The 16,602-nt window shown below is 37.0% G+C and overlaps 1 protein-coding gene across 4 annotated transcripts in view; it reads right to left on the reverse strand.

Annotated features, from left to right (window-relative positions):
• The window catches only part of LOC119651502 (homeobox protein homothorax), a 440,180-nt gene that overhangs the window by 404,344 nt on the left and 19,234 nt on the right, over window positions 1-16,602 (reverse strand). Inside the window, exon 1 of one of the 4 annotated variants that reach the window (XM_038055123.1) lies at window positions 11,415-11,651. The exons of the other annotated variants lie outside the window; for them this stretch is intronic. The gene's annotated coding sequence lies outside the window, so the exon portion shown is untranslated. Of the gene's footprint in view, window positions 1-11,414; window positions 11,652-16,602 lie in introns of those variants that run through there. 4 annotated transcript variants of the gene reach the window in all.

Raw genomic sequence — 16,602 nt, forward strand, 5'->3', positions numbered from 1 at the left:
GTTGCTATGCTTTACAGGCTACAATCTCTTTGTTGTTGCTACTGATACATATACTACTTGTGCTATTAGTTCAGTTTTCCTTCCAGGCATTTATTGCGCGACCCTATCAATCCCTTTTTGGAATATACGTAGATACGCAAACATACAGGCGTAGGAACGAATATACACAGTGAACGGTGCAAAGCAGATAACGAAATTGTCGTCTACTGCTTCCTTGGTGTACACTATCTCTGCCTTGAGTTCGCTTGGTAAAGTATCTTTAAGTGCACGGTAATACCATATAAAAAGAGTAAATTTGAAATAACGCTGAGACCGAGTAGGAGACAAAGTATTCGGAGTACAATACCTACCCTCTAATGGTGGTCGGCAGTCGATCGCTTGTCTCATGGAATACGAAACCCAACACTTTAAAAAGTCGAACATAGATATCCGTAAAACTGTACACAATGTGCAATATTGTCGTCTTAATGAACCTTTAACGGAACGTGAAGACCGGGATATGTACACGTTACTATAGGCAGAAGGTTGCCTTCAGATGGCTATTATAATAGAATAGATACTCAGTACGAAAAAGTTGCAAGATATTGTTTTATACACCTTTTAGTGAAAAAAATTCCATGCAATTGTTTATGTTCTTAGGAGGAGAGAATATTTTAAGTAATAATCTATAACCTTCCAACGATTCACTACATCTGTACAAAGCACCAACTAGATTCTGGCAATGTCGTTTAGCAGTCATAAACAAGAATTTACCAGACTATGGAACCCAGAGCTGCAATCCAAAACGTTATTTTATTGAAGCCAGTCTGAGAGCAGCATCCGATCGATACAGCCCCATGAAGTCAAATTATTCTTACAAATTGGATTGCTCATCAAAACATTTTTTTTTGGGTACGGCATTACTTTCATGAAGAAAAGTCTAGTGACTCTATTTGATGAAGTCCTGCCTAGTGGTGCCAGTGAATCTTTGGACAAAGCACCAGTAACCATTTTCCGGTACTAAGCATCGTTCAAAATATGCGAAAATGCTTTAAAGGTGCAGTTGATTAGCTTTCTTTTCCAAAAAAATATAATTTTATAGAACCTTGATTTACTTTCCCTGCAATATTTTATTCCAAAATTTAATAGCAAAAATCTGTATGGGTCTGTTCTAGACCCATAAAAGCTCAAGCTGTTATGTGTGCAACGTATTGCGGCATTGACAATTGGATTGGTACGAATATTTATGGTTGACTATTATGTCACCGTGATATTTGTGTGATATTTGGAAAGACGAAAAAAAGGACCTTGGAAGAGACTGTGATAAAAACGGAGAAGGACAGGTTAGGCGCTGTCGGACCCAAACAGTCAAAGTCCCCGATATTTTCAGCTTGTAGGATAGCTTTGGCCACAAGGATATTTATTTAGAACATTAACCAAATTATGGATCATTACAACTGTTATATCTTTTAACATAGATTTTGCAAGTCTTATTCAAAATTTTCCAAATTAATTTCAGAAATTTTCGAACTAACTTTCTTAACTCAATTTCGGAATTTCCGATTTCAAATTCAGATTTTTCCATTTTCAATTCAAAGTTTTAAAATGTCTTACGAAAGAGTTTGATACAAAATTTTTACCAATAGATAAGGATGGAACTGGGTTCTTTGAAGTCTGAGCAGCTCATCAATCTTTTATCGTTATTTATTGTTATGGTATTCAGCCTGGGAAAAAATGTAATCCTCCTCTGCTGTTTTTTTTGCATGAACTCTAGATATAAATTCGTATCCTTGTGACTGAAATTAATTTCGGCTTTCCTGAGAAGAGTTCTCAAGTATTAAGCAATTTAAATTATGGGGTTGCTATTACTTACACTTACCCATCCATTCGACCGTTATATTCTTAGACTAGTTCATTAAAGCAAATAATGATAGAAAACATTTCCAGCTTCATCCTTATCCAGAGGTAAAAAGTTGGTATAAAACTTTATAGTAAAATATTGAAAAAATTCATAATTGGAAATGGAAAAGTCTGAATTTGAAATAGAAAATTCCGAAATTGACTTGGGAAAGTCTCTAGGTTGGAAATTCCTGAAATTTGTTTGGAAAATCCTGAATTGGTTTGGAAAATTCTGAATTTCGCATGCAGAACCTATATATTGAAAAAGAAAATGCCCAACCGAACCACTTAAGAAATTGTAAAAATGTGTGTGCACTTTTGAAAAAAGCTAGTAATTAAACTAAACTCAAAGCCCTCATAGGTTGCTAAGTGGTTTTTCAGGTATCCACTCATATGGTCATCAGAAAAAGTAAATTCACTATTTGATAATTCAAACAGATATTGTGAGAAAACTACCTTGGAGTTGGCGGCGCTGAAACTCCCTACGAGAGGGAAGATTACAGAGGAAGTGTGGAGTCGAAGGGTGTTAACGTCGAAGAACATCATCTCCAGTACGATCCTACATTGGCTGTCGACGTGGTTGAGAAAGCAGCTGGAATATTAGTTCCGAAAAATGGTGGTAGTATTCACGAACTGCCAGAGACAAGCTATGCCAGTTTTAAATAGAGATCAAAAAACGATGATAAAGCGGAAGGAGCGATCATTCGAGAAGTTCAGAACAGCAAAAAGAAGCCATCGGAGAGACTCAAAAACGGCAGAAGGAAACTGAAATTTAAATCAGGATACCAGTCAGGATATCAGTGGTAAAAGGGTAGACGAAATCAACAAAGCAGCAGGAAGACATCGAAAGGGAAATTTAAAGGCAACATGAGAGAAACGGAAGACGACAAAAAAGGCAATAGTGTCTTATAAGAATACCTTAGGTTTTTGCAGGGTAGACGTGATAACAACAGCATATACACCATATGAAACAGAGAAGGGATGATGCAGAATAATCAGCTTTAGAAAGATTGACAATATGCCAAACAAATCAGGAAACATAGATATCATTAGAGCAATCAGCTTAGTAACCTGCGAATCAAATAAGTACAATTTTAGATGCTTTGTATTTTGAAGTTGGAAAGACTTTGTGTACGAGCCACCATTAAAAGACAGATCCAAATGAAAATTCTAAACAAAGTGTACTAGTTGAGCAATTAGCCCTTATCATAAGAGAAGAGCGCCAAAATGCAAGGATATACATATATTGACGGAGAAGCTCGGAACAAAAAATGGGTCGGGGATAATTCCTTAATATCACTATAAAGTATATTCTTTCTTGATCAAGGATCTGATTGTATATATGTTTTCAAATCAGGAAAGCAGCTCCCATCTTAGCTATCACTAGATGCAGCAGATGTTAACGAAAATGCTGGTCCAAATCCGTGAGTAAATCAAATCGTTCTTTCTTTTTTTATAACTTTTTTTCCAGATTTCTGCTGATATCTCTTAAATCATATAATCGTATTGAAATAAAACAGCAGCTGTCACTTTGGTGAATGGAAAAAAAATATTAAAGGATCTTTGTCCTTCGGACAGTAGAAATTACACAACAAGTAGAAAATTCAAAATTAAAACGGCTTCAAATCTAGAAAAAATACATTGAATTAGTTTACGAGAAGCCCTAGCCAATGACGAAAGTCATGATTTTTACATCCGTAAGGACTAAATAACGCCAAGTGTACCAGAGTCTTCGCATGGGCATCTCAACAAGTTCGCTATCTATGTACATAGTACGCGCACAGTTTGTCATTTCAGTGTAGGGTTAATCAACCTTCGAGTCAAGGCGATTTGCATTTACCCAGAGGCGGAGTGAGTGTACGACCATACATTTATTCCATAATTTACCTGAACCACGTGCAGAAGAAATGAATGTACACTAAATACGCACATATATACATACATGTCGAGCAAAGGTATTATAGAAGCAAACACCTTTTCCTGGTACGTAATGTTATGTCATTGTATCATCCGCCATGATACCTTTGAACCTTTACAAATCTATATTACTACACCATTAAATTCAGAGATAGGGGAACTCCGACCGCCTTTCGCGTAGTCATATAATATATCATACGACCATGCAAGCGATACATAAAGGTGCACTCTATCCTGGTCGTATTCAAAACAGGCAAACTATTTTCGGGGCATTATTTCGCGGAGTTGTAAAAATGCGTTCGGAGCCAAAATGGTTGGAAATATCCTTTCGGTTCGCACAAAAAACTGTGTTCCTAAGCCTAACTCGACTCTGCACAAAAGTGCGCCTTCATCGAAATATGTTGTTTAGTGAACGAAAAAACATATCAACACACTCAGTACACATAAAAGTACGTGGAGAGAAAACAAAATTTGATTGATGATCATGCATCTATTTACTCTCCGCACTGACTGCTATATCTTCAGTTCTGTGTATGTTAGATTTCACACAATTTGCTGGATATTTTTTCGGGCCCTCTAGTAAATGTGTAATATGGACGACGACATTACATGACAACAAAACTCTACCTCCATGGATATGCGTAGCTATATGCAACATATGAGGGTATATGGCAAATATGTATATAGTTTCAAAATTGGGAATAATATTTAGGCCGCAATGTCTGCCATCGGAGCGCCGCCGCCGTCACCGTCGCCGCCATTCTTGCACCGCTCCGAGGCAAACAAACCCACCACCACCACCACCAGTGCTAGGAACTCCAAATGAAATGTATGTGAATCAGGGGAAAGAAAAAAATTGTTGGTGCTGCCCTTTTACAACACAATATTCGCCAGTCATTTTGGCTGACTGGCTGCCTGGCTAGCCCTCTACAGACACGAGCAGCTATGATAGCATGGACTATAGAAAATAGGTGGTTTTTCAATTCAATTCAGGGTTCAGTTCAGCAGTTTAGTTCCCAGTTTTCTGTATATATACCTTCCCAAAAAGGAAGCAAACGTTCAGGAATAGCATAGTCATGTAGCTGAAGGCTGCTACTAGAGCGTAGCAATTATATTCGACATATATTTTTGGCTGCCACTAGAGATATGGAAGATATGCCTTGCTAACGTACATAACACAATGAACACCGTAGTCATATTGTGTATGTATGAATGTACTACATTAAATACCCGGCCTTTATAGTAGTTGCCAGGCTGCCCTTGGTCTGCATGCTTTTGACAGTTTCAAAACAAAAGTTAGGGCTAAATTTATCCACCCATTCATTCAGCGTTGTTGTGCTCGCTCGTACTCCATGGTGTACTATCCAATGCCACCCGTGAAGTCTTTGAAGGCTTTCGTTTTCATGTTCGACGTTTTTTCGGTCTATCCATTTCTTTTTGGTTATTGAGGGTGCATACAAACACTTTAAATACTCTCGCTTGTTGGATATTCCGTTTTTTACCTAAAAACTGCTGCCCTCTTTTCGTCCTTATGCCGAGAATAATGTCGATTTGCTGACAAAGCAATAATTATACACGGTTCCACAAAGGTATAACGGGCTTCCATTTGTTGCTTGATTGTATCGAATGTCCTTATTTTAGATGACCCAGAAATGATAACAACTTTGACAATTTCAAGCTTGCTCATTGAGATAAACTTCAAGGAATGGTGCAAAGAGCGAGCTTAGGGAAATTTTGCGAATCATTATCCCAAAAATATCTTGGTGATCAGGCATCGTAAAGTATGGTTCGAAGTGTCATAAGTCTCATACCCTCTAGCCATTGAAATTTACCACTATCAGAAGAGTCTAATTCGACTAAACCGCGGGAGAGAGCATGAACTTGAACTGAAAGTGAGACTACTAAAATAAAACCGGAACACGGAAGGTTTCGTTACCTCGTGAGCAGAATGGCAAAAACGTGATAAATTTAATAGGAATCAATTAAGTTGCACGCTTTCCTTTTTTCTTTTTTTGAGAAGTTGGAGCCGGTATCATACCCGCTGTGTACATCCACATGCACCACTAATATACGCAGTTCAAAATCCCCAGCAATTTTTCCGAAAATGTCCTACGATGAATGGTGGTGAATCGCAAAATAACAGTTGTCTGCACTGACACAGCCATTGATTTTATATCCTATTTTCAGAAGGCTGTTTTTTTCTGTCCATTTTTTGCCATTTCACAGTGCAAGAATTTTCCATTTCAGTCAGTATGCACATTTGGGAGTTCTACAATATGTATTTCGTCACACATACAAACAACACATTTGGTAGGGTGTGCATTGTGCATGAATGCATCAAGCATGCATGCATGCACAAAGCAATTGCTGATGCTTTTATATGGACGTACACTCATATTCAGTTACAGCTAGACGTGTAGAAAATGGATACAATATTCTAACTATCTGATTCTATTCGGGTGGTTTAGCGCTAGAGCAATTTTCAACCCCTTTTATTATACTGGCACAACATAGAAGTTTGGAGATTGAGCAGAATAAAAAAACAATTTTTTTTTAATGAATTTTCGTTCGGTGATTTTGTTATTTACGACCCATGGAGTTGTTTCTTTTTTGAAGTCCTGAAAGTTAGAATGAGCAGGTTTTGAATGAAACCCAGGAGAGGAAACTTCAAAAAAGACTATTTCATTTCGAAGGTATGTCACACTATTATCGCATTTTGCTGCTGTAACATTTTTGTTGGGTTTTTGTATTGTTCATTCACATAAACTTAGTTTGAAATTCTAGGTGAAAATAAAAGTGGAATCGTGCTGTTCGGCATGTGTTAAATTTCAAATTTATTCTGCTTGACACTCCTGCAACGTAGTGGGTGTTTGTGGTTTTGGATAGATTAGCTATTCTCAACTCATTTGCATTTCATTGGAATATTGTCTCGTGTTTTTTTTTTGGCATTTCTAAGATCTACACCAATTAATACTCGAGTCTTTTATTCTGAAATACATTTACTGCAATTCTCGATACAACAGTATATGAAGAAATACGAAAAAACTCTGGTCAAATCAATATTAAAAACTAATTGGAGTTAAACTTTCATAGTCTTGGCTCTACGCTCCTCCGCCTGACAGAAAAGAGCGGACTCGAAAAACCAAAATTACACTATAAAAAGCAAGCAAGCAAATCTGAACATAATCTCCTTGCAGATATCTTTATTGACATTATTATTCAGTATGAAAAACACCCTTTAATTTATCTATTCTCCAAATAGAAGGAAGAAACCTGAAAAAGCTTAATATGGAGTCTTCATACATTAAGACTGGTATACACTAAGAGCTGTGTTCGCAGGCGGCTTATTGTAATGTAGCTTTTAAGCAACAAATTTTGAGTGTGTGATCTCTTTTCATATGCAACAAAAAACAGATCAGAATCATTTGACAATTGTTTTTTCTTAACTTTCGCCATTGCTATTCAATTTCTGAATCGTCCCAAATCACTGTGAATCAGAGACTACAAGCGTCGTTGTCAACAAGCAAATGAGCTCGCAGAGACCCCAATGCAGTTATCTAATGACCCAATGTAATGCTACAAATACGCAACCCGCAGTATTATGGACTTTCGATACGTCTTTTGTGCTCTATAAAGGAATACACACCATAAAATGATCAAGGAAGCATATAGCTACATTAACGGTAGGAGAGCTCCGGTAATAGCGATCATTTAACTATGAAATATTTCACCCAGATCAACCGCTTTTGAAAATAGTACTTCAAGAACCAATCCATATTGTCAGGATTCTTCTTCTTATCCAGTGGACTGAAACAAATCGAGAAGATTCAAGTCACAAGTGGCCCACTCCCGATAGAAGGATTTTATGTGACACTAGACACCGCATTGGAGTTATAATCCGAGTAACAAAACAGAAAAGCTGACCAAATAAAAGATCTTTTAAAATGGCATGACGCATTTTGATTCCAGCCAACCAAGCAGTTGATTCTACTACTTCAATAATATTGACTAGTAGGCAACCCGAAATTGTCACTAAATTGTGAAACTCTACTCTGAACTGTACTCTTCAACTTTAAATAGATTTACTAAGTACTACTGACAATTTTAGCAGAATTAGGGAAATTTTATTCATTTTAGAGCCTTTAAAAAATAATCATAGGTAATATTTGGAATGGGTTAAAACCAGTACGTTAAGTATTTATGTACTTACATCTGACTCATGAAGGAAGTGCTATTCCTCCTTGAACTTACCGTCCACGGCCACGGCCACGGCCATGCTAAAAAATTTTTCAGCGGTTTACAACAAAACTGATCATGACTTCATACGCCGTGGTTTATGGTTAAATCTAAAGAATGCAGAGTTTTTGACGACCAACTTTCAGTGACATTGATCTAACCAGAACTTAGGATTTATAAAGTGATACTCTTTTGCGACATCCAAATTCGCCCTATCGCTTCATATGCCTGCGAATGATGATCAACCACCAAAGACGCCAGCTTGTGGTTATAGAAACGGCGTTATAGCGTTGGATTAGTGGCATAACTCGCTACGATCATGTCCGAAATGAGGAGGAGGAAGCGATCATGAACATCCAAGTCGATGGGAAACAACCTAAAAACCACCGGTAACAACATGGTCCTGAATAACGGCTTAAAAACCTCTCTACTCCACCTGAACCAATATTAAGGAGTTTCGAACCCTATCCAGGCAAACCAACCCTCCACGGAATAAAACAAAAACTAAAGAAAAAGAACAAGTTTGAAAGTAAGAAACATAGAATTCTCTTGAAAATCATGAATGTTGTATACATGCCCGACGAAACAAGCTGTATTTTATTCTAGCGTCAGCCAAACCTACTACCAAACGCTGGTATAAATATGATATCTAGGGTACGGCTAGTAATTCACCTTCATACTAAGTGCATCGCATGCAAGGAATGAATTCCAAACCTGCGATTCGCTTGCCCTTCAACGAAACCCGAAGGCTTTCTCTGTAGGTTTCAACGCACGTACTAGCTGTGTAAGTAATAGCCTTGAAATATTGGAAAATGTTATAACTGCTATCGTCCAATAGTTGGTACCACACGAGAGAGGGTAACATTTTTCGAAAGAATTCTGAGGCGAAAAAGTGGATATACCTGGACTAAGTCAAAGCAAATGTCAATTGGAGATGCAACTTTCTTTGCTTACAAAAAAAAGACAGACAAAGGGGAAAAATTGCTGCTTAATCTGGATTCCCCAAAGGATTCGTTAAACGATAGCACAAATCAAATAATTGAAAATGGATCTTATTTTTAATCAAATTACCTAAAATGCTCTGAGAAGGAGCTATCTCCAATAAGAGAGTCGAATTGATCGCTTCTTATTACTTACACAGAAACAAGTTTTGAAAATAATTGTCACCAGAGTCAGGGACACGATGATTGTCTCGATGTATCTAGACAATTGATAAATGACCTAACGGTCCTGAATGCGCCGACACAACGGACGTCGATAATGTTTGAGAAGTATGGAAGACAAAAGAATGTTGAAAGATGTCCTGAAAGTGGTCGTAAAATCCAATAAACTAATCACAGAGGTGATGAGATTAGAGTAAAGTCGAATAGGACCAAACGGAACAACCATAGCGATGTGAAACAGACTCAAGCAATAATACCCCATTAGAGAGCAATGCCAGGCCGTAGAATAAAAGCTACACTGATTTAGACCGTAACCCTCTTCGAAAATCAATACTTAACCGTGGTCTCACAGCAAACTAATCGGAGGAGGAATGACGTCTTTCTAATAGTTCCGCCTCCATCCTCTATTGATTAAAATCCTCTATGGTCTAGATCTGACAGCAAATGTCAAACCCACCTCTTTATGTTTTTTGGAAAGTTGAAATTGTAAAACACAAGGAAATTTTCCTTTTTGGTTTTTGTTGTGAGAATCAAGAATAAATCATCCACTATTTATTGCAACAAAAAGGTGAAACCGAAAACTTTAATTTTAGTTTTTATTTTACTGGAGATATTGATAGAACAACAAATGGATGGCCGAGTTTGTCAGTCTCTTCCTTGGTATCTATGGATTTCACATTTGAACAGATGTCCACTTTCATCTTCCTCTTCAGCTGTTATCTTGTTCGGTTGCGAGGTCCCCTCCTCTAGATCGAATTCGGCGCTATAGGCAAAGGAATCAAAAGGCACACAAATTACCACCTACTATATGCAACCATTTTTGCTTCGATAGACCTTTGGATCTTTTTCTATTGAGCTAAATTGTCAATGTTAGCTAGCAAGTTCTCGTCAGAGCGAATTATGTGAGCATACTATCGAACACTTCGCGCAATTTTTCCATGATGCGTGCAACCCCATATTGATCGCGGATATCCTCAACTTGGAGGTGATCACAACCTGTTACGATACTGATCCAACGCTTATCTTCGTCTCCATTATAGGGGGACTTTATTCCCTACCTTTGTAAGGCCCACCATCCACCTTCAATTCGGCCTGTCGGTTACATCATAAGAGCCCGCAATGCACCCGCCCACCGATTTAACTAAATCTACCATCCACGTACCGACAAGCCGCAACATCATTAGTTCAACTCTGGATGCGAAGGGACTTAAGACGAAAATTTGAGATATTTTTGTTTTCCGAACAAATTTTCATTCGATCGCCGGCCGCTTGAAGAATCCAAATTGACAGGCCAGAGCCTCCTATCGACGTAACGGCCACCGGGCTATACGCACTGACAAGCCGAATGGTACGGCTTTAGCTGGCTAATAGTTAGAACCGCAGAAGGTCTCGGGCTAACGACACTGCGTTCATGCGTCGAACGGAAAGGATGCGAGTTATAGGGCGTCACCTCATTCATGTTGCACTGATTCGTTAAACAGTTTCATGGCACAGTTCACCATTGTCTGAGAGCATTGATCAGGGGCAATTAAACCGCTCAGTTCTCGGCAATGACAGTGATAGTGACTGTTTCATTAAGATCGGTCGTTAAAAACTCTGTTTTGTTCATATTAAATTGCAAACCCTGCTGAATAAGGGATCATTTCACTTTTTGACAAGTTGCAAGGGAGCTTGTTTAGAATCAGAAAACTGTCTACAGATCTCGTAGAAGAGTAAGTGCAAATAGCAGTATGTTCTCCTTTACAAAAGTTATGATATCCTATGTAATCGGTTCATAGAGCACTACTTCGCTCTTGTTCAGCTGTGAGCAATCGTTAGTGCTCTCTCTCATTTCTCTGAGGCCAGTTTTGAGCAATGCCTTGACAGTTGAATGATTTTGACCACGGGAATCGAAACTCGCAATTCTTCTTCCAAGCTGAGCAGCAGGAAAGGATATCCTAGGTCCTAATAACAACATTTACGTGCATGATATAAACAACGTTCATTCATAATGAAAGTATTTTTCCCATAATTTCCAGTATACTAAATACACGCCATTGCAATTCATCATATCCCCCACTTCAATATCTTTTCTTTTCCATTAAATTTTTTGAACTGCATATATTTTTTCTCCAACAGTTTTATGTATTATTAAAATACCGATAAAATTCTAACGTAAATTTTGAAATTATCTAAAGAAATATCAAATTACTTCTTGCGTCCAAATCAATGGGAACACACAGTAAATTTCCTAGAAAAATTCTTGATATCTCCAGTTCGATTACGGGTCCATCATCATTATATTTCTAGTCCCACATATAAAATATATACACAATAAAATTATACAGATGAAGCTTTAAAATCAAAATTTTGACCAATTTATGTACGTCAATTATTGTATTATAAAATGAGATACTTTTTGGCTAATATTTTTATCAAGGAAAGAAAAATGTGCTACTCCTAATTTACATAGATTTTTTTTTTTGAATCTGTCAACAACGAGCACTTTCAAAAATATTTTATTTGATTTTATGATTGCGTTTCCGTGGACACTAAATATGGAAAATAGATAATATATTTAGAGAAGAGGAAAAGGATTCTCGGAAGTAGAATAGATGGAGGGCAAATTTACTATTGAATTTAAAATTTGTAATTTATGCATAGAGAATAATTCTGATTGTATAGAAAGCTGTCTGGGTGATCAAGAAAATAGCTTGGTCGTCTTTTTTAGAAGTGCGGCTACATAATTGAAGATTTCGAACAGAAGCTTAGAAATACAAAATGATGGTTAGTCGCCGTTTGGCGGGAATGACGTGGTTTTCATATGGAATCAAGTATGTACAAATAAAGTTGTTGAACTCTGTTTTCATCATAAAAATTGAAACGAAGTTCAGCGTAAATCAATTTAAAAAATATTATATTTGGCTAAAAGTTTCTATCATAGCATTTCGACAAAAATAGTATTTCAGGAACCAATTGTCCCTTTCTGAAACAGGATAGCCATTTTTGATATTATAGGTTCTGGATAAATGCAAATGTTGTTATAATTTCAGAGAAGCTATTTCGCATGTCTATTTTAATCTTCGATTTTAATCTAGATCCTCCAAAAATGACAGAACGCGAAACCTTGAAACAATCCATACTTGTCGGTCATCAAGTTTTAGACTCTCTATATAAAAAGGCTCCCATTGCAAAACTAAACGTGACTTTGAAGCTGCTGAAAGGTATATAAGCTCTAACTTATATTCAACTACATATGAATATCTAAGAAATAAATGGGCGGCGTAAAACTACCTTATCTAGAATCTTTATAGTTGGCAAAAAGTTTCTCCTTTGAGTTAACTTACAATTCCCATGACATTTCCTGGTTTGTATGTTTCGGAACACTTGCTTGGGATACAAAAAAGCACACCAAGCCGCCATACTATCTCACCTAATCCATCTAAGCAGAAATTTGCATGAAAACTAATATGTAGATATATGTTAAGGCGAAAATAGAAAAAGTCTATAATATTCGTTCCATACCTCACACATGTATGTATATATAGGTATATATTACGAAATTTGCCTCTTATCGCAGATACTACGTAAGTTTAGCAGACTTACGTATGTAAACTCATAAGAAAAGGTAGTCAGTCATACACCCAACAATCATAACTTATAAATATGTACTCCCCGAAAAAATATTTTCCACTTTAGCTCTCCGTCGCCCTCTCTATATTCCAATATCTTTTTCTAAGTTTCATTTTTTTCTGTATTCTAGGCAAGGTTACCTCAAAACCATCTAAAACTGACTATACAAGTTTTCGGTCGTATCTTATGCGCCATACTTAATGGTAAAATAACATGTACACCCAATAGTAAAAATAAAGAAAGCAAAAACAACAACTTCAAGAAGAACATCAACAACAACACCAGCAAAAAGACGACATAAAACGACAGCGACATGGACGATGCCGATCTACAATATCCAAAAATGTTGTTTTTTGCCAGGCCCGTCAGAAAATTGCTAAGAAACACGAAGGTGGCAATGGTACAATACACAATAACATATTATATATACTTATACTATTTTTTTACTATCAAGCGCGTTTGTATTATGCCGGTACAACAATTTAGATTGAGGAGTGTTGGTGAAAATATGGATAGATACTTTCATCATAGACTGTAAACGAGCGGATGAATATTGATGAAGTGTTGCCGACGGCAAATGTGTCCAAGCAGAATTAATGATTTATGATTTTTTTCTGGTCTGAAAATCTAATGGAATTGAAGCTACGCTGCAGTATTATTTAATAGTTAGTGATTTTGATTTAAAGTGATAATTGAAATAATTGAAGGTCTTCCTGGATGGGGTGTACTAGCAGATGAATTTCGTACATGAAAGATACTTCCGACGGTATTGTACGGTAGTTACTTCTGATACCATATTATTTCACGGCCTTCGCGATATTAGCACTTAACTCTCTTTCTAATTAAGAACAGAAAAGTGTTCATTAGAAGTGCCAAGTGTAGATATGTAGAAGTCCCCATTCCGTACCGAATTTTTTCGGATAAAATGCTTAGTAGGGTTAACTAGGTTGATAGGCTTTTAGTCCGATCCTATAACGAATTTTTCCAACCTCGCAACATATCCAGAACATGCTTCAAGGAATAGAACATAAGAAAGTAAATCTTGAATTATCGATAAGAATAAATTAGTTTCAAAACAAAAAATTAGTTTATCGGAGCAGAGAAGATACTAACCTCAAACATTTACTATTACAATACCGAAGCTCTGTAGAAAAAACGAATATAATTAACCTTAGGCGCCAGAAATATATTGTTCCGGTCTATTGCCGTTATTCAGTGTTATCTTTCATGTGCAAATAGCTTCAATTCCCTACGCAAGTGCACAGAAAGAAAACGAGTAGAAAAATGCATTCAAATATAATTTATATTTTTAGAACAACTATAAAATATGAAGCTCAAACAATTCGAATTGCGGCTACTGTTAGGCACTTTTATAATATGCCAGATTATAGCAAAAACAAAAAAGCCTTAAGACCGAGACGAAGAACGTATCTACGTAACGAATGTCATAAAATTTTCTTTAATAGCTCTACAAAATTGCAGCTACTAGATTGGTACGTATGCATATACGTAAGACTAAATATACGTAAAATAAAGACGTCGTAGCCTTACAAAGTTTCATATAGACGTCGAAGAAGATATGTAAGTAATACGTACGTAGATAGATTCACACATGTTAAGATTCATCTACTGCGTATTCCTAGTACATATTCGTACTATCGCCCGCAGAGAGAAGGAGAGGCCTCCCAGCATGATGCAGTCAGTACTAGGGTCTACGAACATTTTTACATAATATACATACTTATCTTCCACTGTTGAAAAGACAATATGGATGATTACATTCCATCTACTTACTATACACAGGTGTATTATATTTATGAGATAAAAGATACTTTTGCGACGATGATGGGAGGTTGGTTTGAGTCATTTATAAAATGGTATTTTATATTTTGTATCTCTTTTGAAGACCAAAAGGCAAACCTGTCTTCCTGGAGCACAATCGGACAGAAGCTTTTACAATAATTACGGTAAACCTGGAATATAACATCCTATACACAGCCTATCTACATGTGTACACGTGAATATATATGCATATAAAATATTTATACTTAACAAAGATTCAGCACAAGATATTTCTTAGCTCAGAAGATAATCGCTGTTGAACATTGTAGATGCCTGCCTACATATTGAGGCTGAAGAAAAGCTGTTCGGTGTTTGCTAATTAAACAACAACCAGTTAGGCACAAAAGTAGTAACTGCAGGAAGAAAAAACTCAAAAAAAAAGAATAGCAAACAATCATGCAAAAAAAAATTATTGAAATTAACTTAAATAACGACTGAATAGAGAATTTTCTGTAAACACAGAAGTTAATCTTGTGCGAATCATTTATTGTTCGTCGTTTACTGATTATTGTGGCTTATGAATAGAACAAGGCACAATAATGAGATATACAAAGATAAAGTGACGCATAGTGACTTCTGGGTACGAGATTTATGCAAATGTTGATTTTTCGTACGAAGTATAAATATACGTGTATTCTGATGAAATAAGATTAGTAGTTTGGATTTACTACTTCTTTGAAAATATTTATCACAGCTGCAGTGCTTGGTACTCGGCACCATTATGATAATAATAAATAATCGAAGGTGCAATAACCCAATTTCAACCTAAGCCCTGATGCATGCCTCATGACTTCATTTTAAGAACCTCACGGATGTGATATGTCAAAGGCTTTGATGCACAGCAAAATCGACTCACATGGGAGATTTAGTGTACGATACAAGCCCCTCTGTCACCACTGACATTTGGACTTCGACTTTCCATTTCAAAACTCAGCATCCTAAAAGCTAAGCCATCCAGTTATACTCCACCTTTATTATTCCAACAGAACGAATTAAATTCCAAATTCATCGTAAAAAACAATGATCCTAAGTTAAAGATACAATGACAATCCGGATAGGTAGAGGTGGGCAGCAAAAAAATCCATCAGCGATGAAGCGAAATAGCAGACTGACATGCTCAGCAAATATTTTGACAAAAGCAACAAGCTTTGGTCCCTCAAAAGAGGGGCTGAAGCACGTTTGCAGGAACCGAAAGCGATGGCGTATAAGTGTAGTTAATGTGCTCCGTTTAGGGGACAATAATATCAAAAGAATATATGGATAACGGGAAGCCAAAAGCTTCCTCAGAATTTAAACTGTTTGGTTCATTTCATCTTTTGCCACGAAATTTTATATTTTCTCTGCATCTACTATTGTATTCCGCATCTGAAAGAAGAGGAAAATTAGGATGGAAACCAATAATCAGTTTTTTAGCGATCGCATGAATCAATGTGTCCAAGCTTCCTAGACTGGTGGCATTCATAATAAAACTTAAAAACCGATAAATCTTGTGGCTACTCCTTATGGTATTCACTATAATTCCCTCCTGTTATCCTTAAGTACACGGAAACTATCGACTCCTACAAATATATACCTTTCTCTGGATTCCCGGTCATAAGAACGTAGGAATTAGCGGGCTGACAGACTGACCAGGCCTTTGATGGGCACAGTTTGTCTGCCGCTGACGACTGTTAAGGGTGCAATTTGCTCGTACTACTGCGCAATCGCGGATCCCAAATAGCGAAGGCTCACCCATACCAAACCAAGTAGGTTGTGGCCTGCCTACAACAAAACCCGTTCGTGACAGCTCTTGTGTCAAACGCGTGCAAATTCATACAAGATTACGGCGGTCTGTACCGGGTAAGTGCCCCTATAATTCGCATTGCCGAAGCTCCGGAGAAGGGGGAGAGGCCTGACGCCACTTCTTTTGCGATTTCCCAGCTCTAGGTAGAGCCAGGCTATGGACTTTAGGTAA

The sequence above is a fragment of the Hermetia illucens genome, chromosome 3 (assembly GCF_905115235.1).
Source record: "Hermetia illucens chromosome 3, iHerIll2.2.curated.20191125, whole genome shotgun sequence".
NCBI classification, from domain to species: Eukaryota; Metazoa; Arthropoda; class Insecta; order Diptera; family Stratiomyidae; genus Hermetia; species Hermetia illucens.